Consider the following 20,798-nt stretch of genomic DNA (forward strand, 5'->3'; position numbering starts at 1 on the left):
AGACAATAGACCACACACACACACCATACAGCGCAGACATCCAACAGTATAGCAATGTACTGGGAGATATGTCTAGACCACTGGTGTATGCATGCCTGGCCGTCCTGTGTTTCAGTGTGTGAGCATGCCCAGTATGACTGTTATGCATGTTGTCGACTGACATTACCGTCATACCGTCATATGTGTGAGCATGCCAAGTATGGTCAACTGTATTGCATGTGTCACATGTCCAGATAGTACTGTGTTGCTGACCCCTCCGTTCTACACAGACAGGTGTCATGCTGTGTCTGCTGGGTAGCTAATGGTCATGTGGCATTGACAGTTGCTACATGTCTGCATAGCGTGGGGGGACATCCAACCACAACCACAGTCCTACACAGCACCGTGGGTGGCGCACATGACTCTCAGGGGGCACAGCCAACAGTTGTACACATCTGTCGCTACTGTACTGGTATGCCGGGTACTCCATGTCAGTGTGTGGACCTACCTAAATTGCTGGTTGGAGGGATACCAGGGTACGTCAGTTCCCAGCTTTAATTACCAGCACAGTGGTGTTGGACGTCCTAGCTTACACAACCTACATCAAACTGCCTGGCCTGCTGTCATCTGTGTGTGTCTTAGGGGGTTGGGGTCATTCATTGGGCATATCCATAGGTCATCGTACATCATTTGTCTGTATTGGTCCACATCTGTCCAGCTGCATGGAACGTGTGTGGGCTGTACAGACACACATGATGGTCAGCCCATAATCTGCAGTGGGTTAGGGCACCCTGTGTACTACAGGCTACCATTGTGACCCCTGTATGTGCTACAGAGGTCATGGTGCCACTATGGATATGTACTGTCTGCTGCCCTAATATTTGGCCACCACAGTCACTTGTATGCTCACATACATACCATAGCAATGGGTAACTACACATTCTAATACAACTGCCACTTGTTAGGTCAATAGACATACCCTGGGTGTGTTCCAGACTTGAGGATGGTGCTGGAGTGCTGCCTATGTCGGATGCACACAGTGCACCTCCTATACATGGCCGAGCACAGGTACTGTCATGTTTGGCATCCGTTGTACTGTGTGCAGGTCAGAGAGGGGAAATCCGTGGGTACCTACTGTGTCAGTGCATATGCCTTGTGTTGCCTCTCTGCCAAGGGCAGGTCATACTGTGCACAGGCTTTCGCCGACTGTTGCCTGCTCAAGTAGTTCCTTCACCAAGTCACACTGTGCCTGTACAGGCCTTGGCAGTGGTGGTGGGCTGTGTGGCCCTGCCCCATGCTGTTCCTGCTGCAACTGTTACTGCAGGATAAGATTGTGTAGCATAGAAAATACCATAACAAGTTGTATGCATGTAGCTTGTGAATACTGCAGAGCTCCAACCGATGTGTCCGGATGCCAGAACTGTGAACTGAGCATCCCAAACACATGCACAAGTATACGTCTTGCCTGTGCATCTGCCTCAGTATGGTGTGAGTGTTCAGGTGTGTGTGCATTGCTGATGGGTGTCATCAGCCATGACACCAGTGTTTACCTAGCATCCCCCACTAGGAGACTGTAGGGGATGTCCATATTGGCACTGGTGTGCTACAGCTGTGTCAGAAGCCATATATCGGACACATCATAGCTTCCAGGGCAGACAGCACACACATTCAATCACATGCCCTGGCCATCGCATATGGTCTAGCTGTTGGAGGGTATGCCCCTGCAGTAACTGTAGGCCCTACCCCGCTCACTGGGTGGTGCTACGATGTGTATGTGTGTGCAGGCTATAGCACCCAGTACCCCAGGGTAGTCATCCATGTAGTTGAACAGGTGCATATTGCTGGTCTACTAATCACGTGTGTTGAGGACATGTACGAGCTGACTAGCATGTGTTGACATGGCGTCTGTGAACTGGTGCAATACTGTGGATGCAGATGCCTGTGAGATACCCATGATATCCCCAGTTGTGCTGTGTGAGGTACCTGTGGCTAGTACACCTAGGCCAACACATACCATGGTAGCCACTGTGATGTGTTTCCCTCGGCCTGTTTGATGTGTCAGGTGTGGCAGGCACAGGTCAACAAGCTGCTGTAGGAGGTCTCTGTCCACCCCATAATGCCCCAACATCCCCTGCCCATGTAGCCCCTATTAAGTCACCCTCAGTCTATAAAGTCTTATGTCACCCCAGTAGGGGTTGTTCGGCAGCATACACATCCTCACTGCCCCAGCCTCCTGCACATGTTGGTATATGTTGCCTGCTGCAGGGTGTGTCATTTGGTTGGACTGCATCATGAAATGTCCGTGCAGGTATACATCGGTGGTGTAGAGTGTGGACGAAACCTGTGTGTATGTTGCTTGCTCACATTAACGTACTGTTCATGTGCGGGCTGGCCATGTCATCTGCTGATTGTGCTGATCAACACTTGTTTGTGCAGCCTGCACACCCTGACTACCCCACCACTGCTGTCATCCCTCCCAATGTCACCAGGCAGGTATAGACACACCCCTAGCTTAGGTGTGCTAAGGCAGGAGCACTCCCGAGGCACAGTTCTGCAATGTACGTACAGTATGCCTGACCCCCCCCCTCCCATGCTGTTAACTATATTCAAGACCTGCATCCGGCTGACTACACACATACACTCCAGGGACCAGCAGCACACCCTGGTGATAAATGAGATACAGGTTCAGGCGTGTAGATCGCGAGATGATTGCCCGCGAGCTACAACACCGAAACAAGAAGGTCGCGGCACCGCTAGACTGTAGAGCGGTGCGGCTGAAATACAAATCTGCCGTTGGAACCCACGTCGGTAGGAAAACACACAAATAGTGATAACCCCTAAAGCAGGTACGCTGCAAACCCAAACAGTAAACAAGCGCAGAATTCAAAGCACACGTCAACTGAAATAATCCAAAATAAAGCATACAAGCACAAACGCCCCACATATACACAGGTAAATAAATAAAGGTATAATAAGAAACAACTTACCAGTAGATCAGCTGAAATCCAGACAAACCCGTACAGTAAACAGTGCCAGAAAGCCGGGAATATAATCCATACTAGATGCAGCAGAGTCTTTGTACATGCGCATTAGCATATAGTATGTCCCTGTCAATACAGTCCACATTTACAGAATAGATATAGTAACCCTGAAGTATGCAAACGTAATGCAAATGAAATAGCACACATATGAAGTGGAGTGCAACAGAAACATGAGTTTCAAACTTCATACCCCTTAGAAAGCACATGCTGGTGTAGGACCTGTTAGAGTAACAGCTTCCAAACAAGTAACAGCACTTTACACATAATGTGCCAGTGGTAATTAGTATTGGGAATAATCCATTCCATGTCCCAGACATAGTGGTGTAAAGCCATGATAGCAACACACAGCATCTCTTCTAGTACAGCCCCCCTAGTGCAATGGCAGGTGTGAACATTGAACCTAGGGAAACATTGTAGCAGGGGAACATTGTCAGACAGGAGTGTCAACCCCACACCTAGTCCACAGCAGCATGAGTGTATTGCAGGGTCTGGAAGACCCATCCAGTGTCTACTGGGGCTGGGGTACAGAAGTATGCAGGCCCATGCAGGCAGGCAAGGGTGCAACACTGAGCTACTTCCCTATGTAACCTCTGTGACTGAAACTGAGACTGGGCCCCACACCCTGATTGGCTAGCAGGAACAACTGGGAGTTAAAGGGGACATGTACACTACACCTAGAAACTGTGTTTAAAGCAGGCCGTGTAGATGCTTACCACAGTACAAACATTTGTTAGCCCCATTGGTGTGTAAACTGCATATAGTGTCTCCATAGCACAACAGGTAGTCAGACCAAGGTGGAGTACTGACAGCTGCACAGTCAACTGTTGCAGGCTGCACTACAATGCAGGGTCCAACACAGGGTGGTGTATAGCAAGTATTGTAACATCTGATAGTGATTTGTAGCAGTGACGTCTCTACATCCAGTTCCTAGCTACATTTGCCGTGATGGATACTAAAAGGCCATCAACAGGTGGTGTTACCATGATGGAATCTATGTACCTGTATAGCCCTGGTCAGCTTAGCAACAGATACAGCACAGTGCCCAGCCAACGGGGCAAACCGATGCTGGTAGTGGAGGGATACCTCTACCATTTGGAGTGTGAAGTGCCACCTAAACGGTACTGGGCATGTATTGAGCAGAGAGTGCAGGCCTGCAGAGGTCGTGCCATCACTGATCGGCAGGAAGAGGGGAGGAACTGCTGAAATCACTGCCTCACCAGCACGGGCCAGATGCAACAATAGCCCAGGTTGCTACACTGCGAGCAGAACTGCGGCAGAGGGCAGTAACCGGCAATAAGTTGCCAAGCTTGGTGATGCAGAGTGTCCTAGGCACAGCAGATGAAAATGTACTTCAGGAGATGCCTTGCCGTGCCACATTGCATCATAGCATAACCAGGGTACGTCAGAGGGCACGGGCATCCATGACCACACCTCCAGTAACACTCGCAGATATTGATGTCAGCCACTATCCACTCCGTAGTGGCAGCTTTATCCTCTGTAGAAGATCTGATATGGATGGGACTGATTCCTTGGTTCTATTTACAACATCACAGAATCTAAGTGATCTGTGTAGATCTGACATCATTCTTGGAGATGGCACCTTCCCTACACGGGCTGATATATGTCGTCAGCTGTATACATTACATGGCTGTATTGGGACCCCCACCTCAACAAGGATTGTCCCCCTGGTGTACTGTCTCATGACAAGGAAGTCAGAGTCTGCATACAACAGTATGTGGGAGATACTGAAAAGTATGGCTGCAGAACAGGAGTGTTCCCTGGCTCCACAGTATATAATGACTGATTTCGAGAAGGCAGTGACCCGAGCCAGCCATAAGGCATTCCCTAAGAGTATTCTGAAAGGGTGCCTTTTCCAATTTGCACAGATCATTTGGTGCCAGATCGAGCATAACCACCTTGTGGCCCTCTATGGTACGGACACTGCTTTTTGTATTGCCGTACACAAGCTGATTGCGTTGGTATTCCTACCAGTGGAAGATGTTGTCCATGCATTTTTGGACATTGTGGCTACATTACCTGAATGTGCACAGCCTATTGGTGTATTCCTGGATCATCATTATGTGCGAGGCTGACCACGCAAGTATGCATCCCGCTGCTCTTCACAGCAACGACTACCATCAGCCTATCCTTTGAGATTCTGGATGTTTGTGATGTCTGCGGCATGGATTTCCCGTGGACTAATAACCAGGTAGAGGCATGGCATCGTCGGCTGAAAGTCTTACTGGGGCGACCTACTGTGCAGCTATCTGACCTTTTGACTGTCCTGCAACAGGAACAGAACTTAACAGATACCCGTCGAGAATCTCTGTTGCAGGGGTTGCCTGTGACACCACGTAGGAAGGCTATTGTTGTAAGGGACCGTCGTCTAAAACACATATTGCAACTTAAATGTGACTATAGTGATGTGCAGGATTTTCTCCGTGCTGTGGCACATTTATATAAATTATGATTATACCCCCAGACATATATGTTCACTTCTATGCCCTCCTCTACATCTACATATATCATATATATTATTTGTATATATATATGTATATATATATATATATATATATATATATATATATATATATATATATATACATGGATATATATATATATATATATATATATATATATATATATATATATATATATATATATATATACACACATGCACACATATACATGTACACACATATGTAGATATGGCATTTATATCACAACAGCGGACCACATGACAGCAATGCATTAGACAGGAATGAAAAGGAAACTACATGTGCCACCTGCATCCTGTAGTGCTGTTACTATCAAGGCACGTGTGTTATGTTGCGTCACACGGGTCAGACCGTATCAAAGGTAAGAGTAGAGCTGCTGACAGTTACTCACCAGACCTATTGGCGAATGTATGTGCTGACATCCCAGTGTCTTGGCAGAATATGTGGGCTGTGGACACTATATAGGTCAGCAACAAAACACACTGAACACATCCCGCAGCTAGCCACCCACAGATACCAACACATACGGTATAACTGCCAAACACACACACCTGCCATGCCTTGGAATCGAGCTCTTACCTGTCTAGTCTACCACACTACAGCATTACGCAGTAACAGAATGCGCTACCGAGTTCCAGCATTACCGCACTCCCACAGGCATACATCTAGGTGGATGACATCATCCACAAAGGCAAAGACGCCGATAGGGAATGTATGGGGAGTGAGCCGTCTAAAAGCATTACTCTGTCCCCAGGCAGCTGGAAACACACACACACACACACACACACACACACACACACACACACACACACAGACACACACTTGGCAGGGCTGGGAGTCGAACATACACCTAACTACCTTATCACACTACAGCATTACGCAGTTACAGAACACACTATCGAGATTACTGGAACACAGCACTCCCAGAGGCATACGTCTAGGTGGATGACATCATCCACAAAGGCAAAGACGCCGATAGGGAATGTATGTGGAGTGAGCCGTCTAAAAGCATTACTCTGTCCCCAGAAAGCTGGAAACACACACACACACACACACACACACACACACACACACACACACACACACACACACTTGGCAGGGCTGGGAGTCGAACATACACCTAACTACCTTATCACACTACAGCATTACGCAGTTACAGAACGCGCTATCGAGATTACTGGAACACAGCACTCCCAGAGGCATACGTCTAGGTGGATGACATCATCTGCACAGGCAAAGATGCCAATAGGGAATGTATAGAGAGTGAGCAGTCTAAAAGGATATTACTGTCCCAAGATAGACGTAGACAAACACAAGGCAGTGGTGTGAGCGGGACAACTGCCTATATACGGAGCACTATTACAACACTACATAGATACGAGACGTGCCACAGACAGTACACCCTTCAAGACAGTCAACCAGTGTGTTCAATGTAGGCATCCATCCTGACATGGGGTATGGACATCTGTTGCCTGGATGACCACCATCGCTATACAGGATGTCAATGGCCATGCACATACACAGAGGCACATCACCGACACAAGGTGTTACTGGGCATGCTCACACACTTAGTATCACACATCCGTTTGGAATGTACTGTGTGTCCATCTACACAACGGCGTACTGGGCATGCTTACACACTTAGTAGATGTGAAGGGCTATCTTGCTTGCACACTGATTCTAAACACAGAAGAGCACAGTTTGGAATGTACTGTGTGTCCATCTACACAACGGTGTACTGGGCATACTCACGCACTTAGCAGTTGCAAAGGGCTGCCTTGCATGCACACGGATTCTAAACATGGAAGGGCGCAGTTTGGAATGTACCGTGTGTCCATCTACACAACGGCATACTGGGCATGCTCACACACTTAGCAGTAGCAAAGGGCTGTCTTGCATGCACATGGATTCTAAACACGGAAGGGCACAGTACGGTGTTACTGTCCCCACGTACATGAAGGCAACTCACATGTACTGACCAGTACACACTCAAGAGCCATCACAGATATCTCAGGTGCAGATCACAGAGGTAAACGCCACATTCTACTATGTAGCTCTCAGTCATCACCATGTCCTTGGACCAGCAACACACATCCATACATTACTACAACACCATGTGACTCATTACCAGTGGACTGTACATAGGTCTACAGCAACTGTGCAGACTACACATGTACTGACAGGGTTCCATCATGTGTTATGCAATGCAATGATACCACTGTACATAACCAGGTTGGCTCTACACATAACAGGGGCCCTGGGTCTTACACAGCTGTGACAGATGACTGTCGCTGTACACCAAAGAACACACATATTTGGATATGACATACATGTACTTGCAGTGGATATGTGCATGGACCGCACACACACACATATGTACATAGCATAGCTTTTGCTGTCCTCCGTGCAGACAAGTGGCTACAGCAATCACACACATGCACATGGTAGGTAGGTCCATGGCTGTTGAATGCTAACAGTACATGAGGTAGCAATGTTGACCAAGGAAACATTCCCTCTGTACTAGTTACCCATGACACCCATCATATCATACCACAGTCCATGTGTTATGTATGTCATCACACATGTCCACCAATTGCAATGCATACAAACATGGCTACATGCTACATAACAGGCATGTAGGACCAACACACATGTACATGTAGTGGTGTGCATGCAGCTACCATGCACGTGCAGTAGCTGATGTATGTAATTCATCTGTGCCTAACTACAACATGCAGTTGCAATGCAGCCCCATCATTGACACCTGTATATGGTGAAATACTGACAGTACGGTAGGATGTACATCAGGTATGGATGGATGTGTGTACATAAAGTGGTGATCCACCTTTGCAGATGGATGTTTGCCGGGGACGGCTCATAGGTGTGTCACAAGCCATCCTACCATTACATGTGCAAACAGTATGCTATGTTACTGTTACTTGACGGTGAAGATATAAATTCTACACAGTGGTCAGGTGTTACTGACTGTAACTTACTTGACACCTGTAACACTTACATCCTCCCATGTGCATATAGCAGTACAATTGCCGAAGGTAGCGTTGGTACACATAATGCGGCCAATACTGCTGCATGTCTGTCAGACATATCATCATATAGCAGGTGTATCATTCACAGTACTGCCATGTGTGTTTGCTTGTGTGACCATATATGCCACATATGGTGGGAAATCCATCCCAATTGTTACACACCCCTGTACACTGTTGTAGAGATCTGTGCATACTGCAGTGTGGAAAGCATGACGTAGGCAGGGGTGGTGTGTGTATCACACACGTCAGCTATCCATATGTGAATGACATTTGTGGACTCCACACAGTGTGTGTGTGTGTGTGTGTGTGTGTGTGTGTGTGTGTGTGTGTGTGTGTGTGTGTGTGTGTGTTTATGTATTTATGGCTGTCTGGTGCATGGAGTAAGGGTGTATGCTACCATACAGAACAGACAGAATCCCTAACCCTTCATGGTGATGCAGTCTACTACCCTGTTGATGCCATTGGTCTCAGCCTTACTGGCTACCTGTACATGTTCATTCTCTGTGCCGCGTTGTGTGGGTCCTCACCTCAACACACTATCGAGTGTGTGTTATAGTGTTGTTGACCCCGTGAGTGTGGGCATGTTACTGTGTGTTTCTGTGTATGTCTGTGTGTGTTCTCATCCCATAATGTGACAGGGTATTAAGTGGCCTCTAACGTTATCATCGGCCAGACTGCTGTGTAAACCCCCCACACCATGTCAACATACCTGTGATGTGACCTGGTATGGATGTCACGTCTCTTGCCACTGTAGCCTACTAAACAGCCCACATGCTTCTGGATCAGTAGATGTGTGGACATCTGTGGTATGGTAGCCTTTCTAACAGTCAGGTTGAGGCTACGTATAGCATGCTGGTATTGCCATACACAATTGTGAGTACTTCACATTTACACATGGGAAACTGCAAACACTGCTACTTGTTGGCACATGCAAGTAGACTATAAGGAGGGAACCAGGGCATCATTACCAACATGTGGTTACTGTTGTTACCAAGGCACATACTGTGAATATATAACAATGCATTATAAACCTGTACTACATGGTATGTCTGGTGCATGTCAACAGTACACAACTAATGTAATATACACTTCTCTCACTATTCTGTTCACCCTGTGCATCAGACCATTTGCTCCTATACTGCCTGTCTTGCACAGTTTCCAGTAACATTCACCACCAGAACGGGAACAGGCAAGCAAAACATGGGGTCATGTGACTCAATGCTTGACATCATCTCTGATGCACGCAGGCAAGGCACTCCTTATAATGGACCACTTCAATATCTCTGCAGTGACTGGGAACTGCCTCTAGGCTCTGTAGAGCACACCTGCACTGACAGGTTATACGCAGACCACACCTTTCAGTCATGTAACCTGGACTGGAACACCCACGGCTGAGGTGTGTCCATATTTCACTATGTTCTACACACCTCCTGGCTGGTTACTTAGCACAATGCATCAGAGGTGATCCACATGCAACTAACTGTGGCCAGAACTGCTATACACATTGTAACATGCTACGGATTTAACAACATACCCCACGGTTACCAGCCCTCATTTCTTGGTGTACTGGACAGTAGTGTTCAGACAGGTACTACTGATGTGCGACTGACGCTACCCCACACTTAACTGGGATAGCTACTCATGTACCGACACATTAGGCCAACGCTGTCCACGATTCATAACCTCCACTTGGCTGGATCAACCCATACACACCACCACCAAGACCAACAATATCCTGGACATGGACATTACCAACATGTCACTGGTGTTCCACACCTGTGGTTATTCCCTTGTTGGTAGTTTCCAAACATATGCTAATCACCCTTTTTATCCACATCCCAGCACCACACCCTTCACAGCATACATAGCACAAGATTAGTACAGCACTTACTACAGATGTCTTATGACAGCAGTAGTAAACGTCATGACACCTGTGCAGATGGACAATGCACATACAAATGCTGAAACATACCCCAGTGCACTTCATTAGCACTTGCACAACTGCATGGATCATGCTATTCCAAACAGAGCCATGATGGTACCCACCAGATAATGGACGCCACTCTGGGGGTCCAGTTCCATGGACATAATGTACAACAAAAGGTGGAGGCTGTTGCAAAGTGGAGTACAATCCCATGGGTGCGGTAGCTCACTGGTCTGCCTCAGTAGGGCTCCGGGATCCCTTATCACATCCTCCAAACCTAGCTACGTAAACATTACTGTGACACATTCCAGGGTGTACCACAAAGCATTATGGAGGTATGTCAATAGTCAAAGGCAATACCCACATCTGCTCTGACATACGACGGTTACTCAGGAACATTACAGAACCGAGTGGTGTTGGCAACATCCTGGTGGATGGGTTCAATGCTAACTTTACACCCTCACATTCCCTACAGGGCCATAATCCATGCAGGAACATTGCGGGGTCCCTGCGGTTACAACTAGGCAGTTCCAACCTGCACTCTCTAAGGCTTGGAACACATACTCCATGTGACCGTCCAACATCCCAGGCTGTGATTTACACAAACCTCAGAACAACATGTCTCCCCAGTTGGCCACCAGATTCACTAATAGCCTTGTATCAGACATTTTGGCCCCTGAATGGCACACAGCAACAGTTATCACACTCCACACAGGTGGCGCCACAATGAACCAGAGAGACTATTGCCCTATACGCCTGACTGGACTGTTCTGCAAGGCTATGGGGCACATCATCATGGAAGTCATTCACAGAGACATTGGTGGGCTCCAGACCTTTGATGCCACCCAGGTTGGACTTGTTAGGGCCAGACCATGGCTCCTACACCTGATGGACTCCTTTGATACAGTTACCAGGGTAGTTGATTAAGGTAAGAGGGTCCACACAGCCTACATTGTCCTCTCATTGGCTTTCAGCACTGCTCTCCATTCTGGAATTGACAACATACACATCCACCTGAACATCGACCCCTATGTCTCAGGATGTTATGCAAAGTGGCTCATGGACAGGACCCACACAATGAGGGTAGCATACCATAGTACCTACTGTATTTCAGTTACACTTGGCATACCACAGTCCTCAGTCATAGGGCCCCTCATGTTCGGTATATGTTTCCCTGAGGTACATGCTAGCACAGAGGGGCTTTCCCTGACTGGGTTTCCAGACAACTGCATACAAGGTGCCATGACTGATCCACCAGCTGATACAGACTCCCTCCATAAGGGTGTCACTGTGATGGATACCTGATGTAGATAACATGGCCTTAAGCTGCATGACACATGGTGCATGAACATCCCCTTTGGATTACACCAATCACCCACTGACTATCACATACGTGGCAGTCCCCTACATACATGTGACATTATATGGAATCTTAGTACACACATATGTAGCACCCACTTCTTTGATAACCATATTGCCAGTGTGGCGTGGATATCCTTCTACGTGGCCACACTTATCTGTACTGGGTTTGTAGCTGGAACAAAGGCACCCATTGTACCTCTAAACTCCTGACATATACACACATTCAAGGGTACAACACCCTGTTTAGGGTGTACCTTACAGAACAGCAATGGCTTTACATACCACAACATTAACACACCATGAGGATTATTGAGCTCCAAAGGTTGACATATGCGGCAGAACTACGGACACCATGACTGTACACATTTGCATACTGCATACTCAGGGGAGACCTCTGCTGAACATACAGGGCCCATGTCCACAACAATATTCATGGATATACTCCACATAAGCGACATAAGCAAAGGCCACTGAGAGGAACATGCTCATGGATATGTGCACAAATGCAACGATGAGTGGGATGTTCTTGAGGGTTACATTCCCAAACCAGACACTCACCATGCTTTGGAACATGATTCCTATGTACATCACGCAGGGACACTCAGTAGCACTGTTTATGAGATACCTCACTTGGTGGACGGGAGACACACATGGGATCACTGCAGTGGCTGTACTGTGCAGAGGTGCAGGTAACACATGGCTCTGCTGTTCACAGACAGGACACTACCCTAGAGAGGTGCCACCAGTGTAAACACTGTAGTTGGGCTTACACATAGACTTGTCAGACAGCATAATACCTCACTATGAACCTGTGAAGCTATTACATGTCCTTTGTGCATGGTTAATTGAGTAGCTCTTCCATTTCGATTAGCTATCATGCTGTTGCAGTGTCCCGTGACTACAAGCCATATGTATCCTGTTATTGTGTATTGTACATGCCAATAGACGATACTTTTTGTTTGCATGATATAACTGTTATGCTGTGTAGAATATCTGACATATCTACCCACAATACTGTACATTACACATATTTTACATATTATCCCATAATGCAAAGCATACTTGCACAGCAGGACCACCTTAGGCATGTTATTGTCGTTATATGCCCATACACATGCCTACTGTGACAGTATATCAACATATACTATCCCCTGCTATGGCACATACTTGTTGGACATACCCTACCACTGACGGAGGGTGGTGTGGAATTGTTCTGTTTAAAGCCCTCATGTAGCATCCCTTGTAGTGTCTGTGATGTTTACCTTGTGGCCCACAGCAGGACACACAATTTCTACAAGCGTTACTATGCTCAGCAAGATATCACTACATAATCCTTTTTCCCACTTTATGCATTGCGGACACTTTTAAATAATACAAAACAGGCTATACATACATTAACATACAGTGTTCTACATACGTTGTTAGTGTTCCAAACTTTCATAAATATCTGTCTTACACCTTTACTGTTTAAACAGTTCTATGGTATGAGCATATGGTTTGAATGTCTGGCAAGTCATCCTTATATACGTCGATACCGGTAACATGTGGTTTCCTGCCACCAATTGGTGTTCCTGAGTAAATTATTACATGCACATCAGCTGTGCAGCTACCCCATTCGCCAATTACACGGCAACAGTGGGGTATAATTGAATTCTCCACTTGGGCGTTGCCCTTTTGCCCTACGTTCGGGGACACGGCCTGTATGTGTTTTGTTGTGTGGAATTGCAGCTGCTATTTGTAGAGACACGGATATTTTGGATTCATGTCCCCCGTGGATTGTGTGTGACGGCTAGAGTATGTGGTTCTTCATGTGAGTGTACCTGTCATCTCAACCATCTGATAAGGGACTATTGCAAACAAAACCTGTAACATTGCCGTCTGTTCCATTATACAACAGCTACGATTTCACATGGCGCCTTTACAAATGTGTCTTTCACAAGGTATGCTAATGCTTCTGCAGATGCAATTGAGTGAGTGGATGTTTGTGATGTTATTACAGTCTGTATTGCTGTTGTTTCGTGTGTGGGAGATGTAGGTGGGTGTACATAGCATATACAGGTTTGTGGGGACTGCATTTCTACTTATTCCATATATGTGTGTGGGCTCCATCCCTAATTGAAGACCTATCAGTTAGTACATTGAAACTATGGTTGTTACGGGCTTATACATTGGGCCGTTGTTAATTGGTTTCTATATAGTATACAGGTGAGGTTGACACTTCCATACCTCTGGAAATACAGTGATATGTAAAGGAATGTTACTAAATGACAGCTGTCCCGTATATTTCTGTCACAGATATTTGCACTCATTGCAGTTGTGTTGGTGACTGAACCTCTTTGGCATGGGTTGCCACCTTTTCAAATGGCCATAGCGGGACATTTGCAGGACACACATCAATGTTTACAGGCCGACACATACCCACGGTCAGTACACAGGATAGCACATACTTTTATCCTGAATACATACTTATTCTTGTAGCACTTTAGCTACTTATCATGTTTCATGTAACATTTATGTTTTTTAGATACAGGCATAACTATTTAATGCAACTATTACATAATGTATGGGACATAATTATGTCCTACAATCTCGGACATTTGCCCTTTTTAATATTTTTTGTCAGGACACGACTGCCCAGGTAGGGGCTGTCCCTCTTAAAGTGGGACAGGTGGTAACCATATGCCTACAGCCAGCTATAACCACACCTACCGTAATGATCTACCTCCGAGTTAGCACTAACAGATACACAATGCTAACACACACACACACATATTACAGTCCCACGGAAACACAGGCACCCTCAACACACACATACACAGACTATGGCAATCACAAACACAGTTGAACACAGTACCTACGTGGACCGCAACACCGGCGATAACTAAATGTCCCTTTATATCGTGATAATATTACACGCGGTTCTAGTGTTCCAGTACTGTGTTCTTTCGGTCTTTCAGCCTCATGATTATGCGTGTCGGTATGTGATACATTCCATAGTTGACAGTATCCTATTTATTTGTACCTCCATGGTTGTGTACATGTCGTTGAGCTGTCTACATATTTGCAGAAATAGGTGAATCCGTATATATCAACATATATCTCTCTATCACCCTTTCTATCTCTATTATGTATATGTGTGTATATATATATATATATATATATATATATATATATATATATATATACATATATATATATATATATATATATATATATATATATATATATATATATATATATATATATATATATATATATATATATATATATACATATATATATATATATATATATGACAGAGTGAGTGACAGGCAGAATACACCTTTCATTGTGTACATGTTGGTGTATACTGTTACCTGGACTCCACACATTTGTGTTTGAACCTGTCACATTACACACCTACCATTGGTACATCTTGGGTAGCTTAGTGTTAGATAATTGTGTACATGATTGTGTGTTCTACTCCTGGCAGTGGTCATTTTACCCTTCAGAGAAGGCACTATTAGTACAGGGGTGAATAATGCTGGTTTCACCTGTTCTGGACATCACTGACCGTGATCTGCGTGATATTCAGAGAAGCTTAGCCCTGTTTCGCGCATATCCGTATAATCATATTTAAACGACGCTTACCAGCACTAGGAAACGCATATTCCCACTAACATGTGCTAAACATGATCTGATGACCAGCATCCAACATGCATTATGCGTGCCTTCGGGATTACGTTACATCCCTTGCAGGACGTGGGACCAGGAACATGCACGACAGTCACTGCATTTACCACTTGGGCATCTGGGATTTGTACACGTGTTATGGTGTTTTGTATGTGGACTGTACTATGGCTGTTACTCCATACTGCGATCAAATGGGTAACTCAGTTAGTTTACATATGGGTGAGACCTATTAATGGTATGCCCAAGTGATGTTTAATAGATGTGCTCCAGCATTGAGTATGTATGTCACAGTAAGCCACACACTATAATGTGCTACACCTTCACACAACTGTAGGTGGATCATGCTGGGGTGACAGATACCTGTCATGGGTACACCCCATGCTTTGCCACTACATCCATGATTACATTATATGGAGCCTCTCATTAACGCACCAGGGAATCCATGCAGAGTGTGTGGGGTACAGTGATTACACACATGGATCCCGCAATTGGCTCTGCTCCACTGAGCGACAGTTGGTTACTCGATGTGGTGGTGACAGCAGACACTGTTTGCCTTGATTGATGAATGGCCTCTGACAATCGGGTGTGTACCTACCGATGTACCTAGGAACCTATACACACAGTACCAACATATGCTGATAGGTGCGTGTACTGTTCAGGTGTTGACATTGCTTGTTCCAATAGCTGTTGTGTGTACAATGGTTGAGGGCTGCCTATGTAGGATTCACACAGTAGGCCACCTATACATTACAATTTACAGGTGGTCGTGTGTGTGTGCCATCCATTTTACTGTGTGTGCAGGTGGAGAGGTGTGTCAGTCCATAGGGGCTTACACTGTCAGAGTATGTGCTATACCTTCCCTCTTTGCCAAGGCATAGGCATATTGGGCACACCTCCGTCTGCCTACTGGGGCTGGCACAGGGTGTTCGTGGTCTGAATCCCTCTGTGCCTGTGATGGCCTTGGCAATTGTAGTGGGCTGTGAGGGCCTTCACCATTTTGTCCCTGCTGCAGCTGTTTCCGCAGGATCATATTATGTAGCATGGCACATACTATGAGTATGTAGGCACATGTGCCTGGAGAGTACTGCAAGGCTCCACCAGATATGTCCAAGCAATGGAACCGTGATTTCAGCATCCCAAACACACGCTCTATGATGATTCTGGTTTGTGCGTGTGCCTTGTTATGGCGTTCTTGCATAGGTGTGTGTGCATTTCTGATGGGAGTCATCATTCATGGCTCCAATGCATAGCCAGCATCCCCCACAAGGTGGCCATGTGGGATGTCCCCCCTGACAAATACCTGATACAGCTGTGAGGCATGCCAGATGTGGGAGTCATGGTAGCTTCCAGGGCTGCCAGCACACACATCCATGATAATGCCCTGGGCATTGCACATGACCTGGCAGTTGATGGAGTGGTATCTCTTGTGGTTTATGTAGCACCTACCATGCTCACTGGGTGGTGACTTGATATGTATGTGCATGCAGTCTATCGCACCCAGTACCTCCGGGTAGTGTGCCACATGGTGGAAGAGACGCATATTGCTGGCCAACTCCTCCTGAGTTCGGGGGAAGTATATATGCTCATTGGCATGTGGTAACATGGCATCCAGGAACTGGTATAGTACCCTGGATGCTGATGCCTGTGAGATCCCCATTATATCTCCAGTTGGCCTATGAAAGGTACTTGTGGCTAGTATTCGCAAGCTTACACATACCTTCGTGTCCACTGGGATGGGTTCCGCTCTGTTGTTTCTGGATCTCAGGCGTGGCCGGCACAGCTCAGCTATTTGCTGTAAGATGTCCCTGTCCACCCTGTAACGCTCTACTGTCTCCAGATAATGTAGCCCCTGGTAGGTTACCCTTGGTCTGAATTCTCTTTTCCTCCTCCGGGGCCTGCGGTGGTTGTCAGCATCATCCTCCACAACACCGTCAGTCTCTAACACATGGTGATGTATCACAGCTATGGCAGCTCCCAACATGTACATTGTAAAAGTTCCCCGTATGTTTACACCTATGGTGCAGTGTTTGGGAATACACAGGTGTGTGTGGGGTGCTTTCACGCTTTATACTATTGTGCTGTGAACACTGATGATGTCATAGAGTGTGTATGTACGATCGTAGCTACAGGGTATCTTATGTGTTTTAGACAGGTACTACTATTGTGGTGCCTTTGGTGTTGAATTACATTTGGCTGCCGTGGATTACCTCTTGCCCTTCCCTTTACATTTCTCACGTTTCACCCCCCATTTTCTGGCATGCATCCAGCAGCCTGCTTTCATTTGTACTTTCCTACACCTGGCTTATCTTGTGTAATGTGTTCTATAGCCGGTCTACTGCAGGTTTGCTTTGCTCTGCTATGACAGTTCTCTTTTCTTTGCAATCCGACACCTCCCCTATCCTGTTTTGCAGGTTTCTGTGAGCAGACTTGTCAGCTGCTGTCGATTGCCCGCTGTGAGTTAATAGGTGTTAATTGCTCTGTTGTACTCCAATTACCCTACTGTGGCATTTCTTTATTTTCTTCCCCTGACCTTCCTGTTTGAGCTATGGTGTGTGGCGCGTGCGTCCGCTTACCGGGTTTCGGGCATGTTTTCCTCCCCATACACATGCGCTTTCGGGCACGATATGTGTTCTCAGGTAAACAATGCTATACCTACCTCCCCACCCCTGTCCTGCAACTTTGCTTAGCAATGGCCAGGCCAGATTTGCATTGCTCCAATGTGCTTACAGCTACGGTGGCACACCCCACTGCTGATGTCATGTATAGCTCTAAGCCACTCCTCAGTGTTGTAGCACTGCACCGTATGGTACACCCTTAGTCCAGCGGGACGTTTGCAATTCACTATTACCTGCCTCATTTGCATGGCATTGACTACTAATTCCTAGTTACCACGCCGAACACTGTCACAGACCCTTAGCAACCCTTGCAGCTTGGTTGTGGTGTATCATGCATGCCATTGAGTATTATGGTGAAATTATGATTTGTATTATATTGCGATTTTATGACATTTGTATATATTTTCTTTGTGTTCCATTTGCGCACACATGCCCTGCGGTTGTACTTTGCGTTACTGTGGACATGACATTAAATGTTGTTTTTTAGGTGGTGTGCATCTTTTCTTATGCTATTGGCTGTATATTTAGCCATTGGCATATGTTAACTTTGTAATACATGAGTCTGGTCCACTTTCATAGCTCCGATGTTCTGTTTGGAAAAATGTAAACCGTGTTTTTTGGTTTACATTTCTGTGGGCTTATGCTACGCCTGCACCACTTCATGAATTGCTATGTACCTTCATTTGCATGGTGCAGCACTGTGCATGGGGTGATTAGCATACCTAAGCCAAGGGCTGTGCAGATCTGGCGTACGCCGGTAGTGCACGTGGAATTGGATCGTACCTGAATCGCTTGGCGGACATGTTTGGCATTATACCGCCTATGCTACGCCTGCGCCTGGTGCAAGCTTCATGAATCCTGGGGTATATCTATATTACATTCACTTCAAAATACTCTTAATGGACATGGTGGCATTTAAACCTGGCCAATATTTTGCATTTAAGCGCATCTGCCAGGTAAGCTCAGCTTTTTCCAAAAATAATGGTCACTCCCCTCCTCTTTCACCCATTTTCAAAGCTTCAAAAATAATAAATTTTAATCTGTGGCCCAGACTCTGCATACAATGTTTAGTCAAAGCATTCACTTCCTTTTTATGTTTAATATACTTAAATATTCCCAGATCCTATTTTTTAATTTACGCTCTGTTTTCCCACATAAAAACATAGACACTGTGAACATAAGGCACAGTAAACTACTTTTGTCTTATTGCAAGAAAACCTACCATAGATTTTAAATTTAAAACCATTTATAGAAACCTCACTAGTGTCTAAAATAAACAAGCAATAAGTATAGGCTACACAGTTATGCATATATCCCAACTTCCTTTGTTCACGTTGACTTTCAAATATGCTTTTGAAGTTCTTTTTTTTAAAACAAGTTTATTATTTTTAACATTCAAAATAAATATCATAACAATTTTATACAAGTAATTAAAATAGAAATGGTTATAATATTCAATAAAATAACCAAAGTATTTACAAAGACATCCACTACAATCAAATCAATTCATTAAACTAAAATACATGCTATTGTAGCTAAGATTTTTTTAACAGATTTTGTAAAGTATCCCATATAATATAGTAAGATGTTTTTCTAGTAGTTCTTGATTTTATTGTCATCAATTCCATATGGCACACTACTGTCATAACATTTTTAAATTCATTAAACGAAGGAGGAGTATCTGAAATCCAATTTCTGGTTATTATTTTTCTAGCCACTGCTAGAATAGACCATAACAAGGGAAGCTTAACCTTTTTAACACTTTGAGGAACAGGAGTGTTGAATAATATAAGTGATTTAGAAATAATGAAATTATCTGTAAAAAGAGCCTGCAAAAAATCATTAATTGATTTCCAATATTCTTTCAATTTTATACAGTCATAAAACATATGTGCCCAATCAGCATTAATTTCAACATTACATCTTTTACATAGATTGTCTTTATTATTTATTTTATTCATCATCAAAGGTGTATAAAAGGATCTATGTAAAAATTTCCAAGTAAAAAGTCTCCAGGTAATGGAAGTAGTTTTATAAGCAGATTCCAATATATATTGTTTATCTTGTTGATTTGGTGATTCACCATTAATGAAAGTGAAATAATTCCAATAGGTATCTACACTATAATAAGTTTCTTCTCTGATAATTTTATGTATGTATGAAAGCTTACCTTTATCAGAAACTTTATGTTGTAAATTTAATATCAAGTAATCAATCAGTATTGGAATAGATTCTTTAACTGTTATGGACATTAAATCAATTTTATTAATAAGATGTTGTCTAAAGGTCTGAACTTCTAACCAACAAGTTTCTCTCAGATCAAATTCTTGTTTTAAGTAGTCTAAATTTTTAACTTTATTATCAGATAGCAACTGATACCAGTACTTTAGATCATTTTCTGTAACTAAAAGAGTTCTTTCTGAAGTGGATGACAAAAGCATACCTTGTGTATACATTATAGGGAATAGAATAAAATTCCATTCCTTATACTTAGGATGCATGAATATAAAATTACGATAACTAGTAATAATGGATAACTAACTATATATTTTGGTGTAATAGATGAAGTACAAAATTCTTTTAGTAACCATAACATGGAGTTATTTACAATCATAGTTTTATGTGTTAAAGAAATTTTCATGAAGTGAATACTAATTAGT

The sequence above is a fragment of the Protopterus annectens genome, chromosome 2.part0 (genome assembly GCF_019279795.1).
Source record: "Protopterus annectens isolate FY-2018-M chromosome 2.part0, PAN1.0, whole genome shotgun sequence".
In the NCBI taxonomy this organism is placed as follows: domain Eukaryota; kingdom Metazoa; phylum Chordata; order Ceratodontiformes; family Protopteridae; genus Protopterus; species Protopterus annectens.